Source organism: Etheostoma spectabile, chromosome 14 (genome assembly GCF_008692095.1).
Source record: "Etheostoma spectabile isolate EspeVRDwgs_2016 chromosome 14, UIUC_Espe_1.0, whole genome shotgun sequence".
Lineage (NCBI taxonomy): Eukaryota > Metazoa > Chordata > Actinopteri > Perciformes > Percidae > Etheostoma > Etheostoma spectabile.
The window spans coordinates 12795555-12795771 of record NC_045746.1 but is presented as its reverse complement, the minus strand read 5'-3'; the positions used below and the strand labels follow the sequence as shown (position 1 = coordinate 12795771).

The 217-nt window shown below is 38.2% G+C and overlaps 1 protein-coding gene across 1 annotated transcript in view; it reads right to left on the bottom strand.

Annotated features, from left to right (window-relative positions):
- The window catches only part of LOC116702009 (coagulation factor XI-like), a 52104-nt gene that overhangs the window by 16741 nt on the left and 35146 nt on the right, over positions 1-217 (bottom strand).

Below are 217 nucleotides of genomic sequence, written 5' to 3'. Positions count from 1 at the left end.
TGCTCAGCATCAGGAGAGAAGAGAATTGTTATGTCGTGTCCTGGGAAATCCACATTCTCCTGAAGCTGTTCATTACAATCTAAAGAAATGGAAAAAAGGACACACACACAATTTACATCTACAATACATTCTGAAGTGGCAAAATTAAAATTTATACATACTGCATGTAATACCTTGACCAAAAGAGAGACTGCAGATGGACAGCAGACCCACCAAA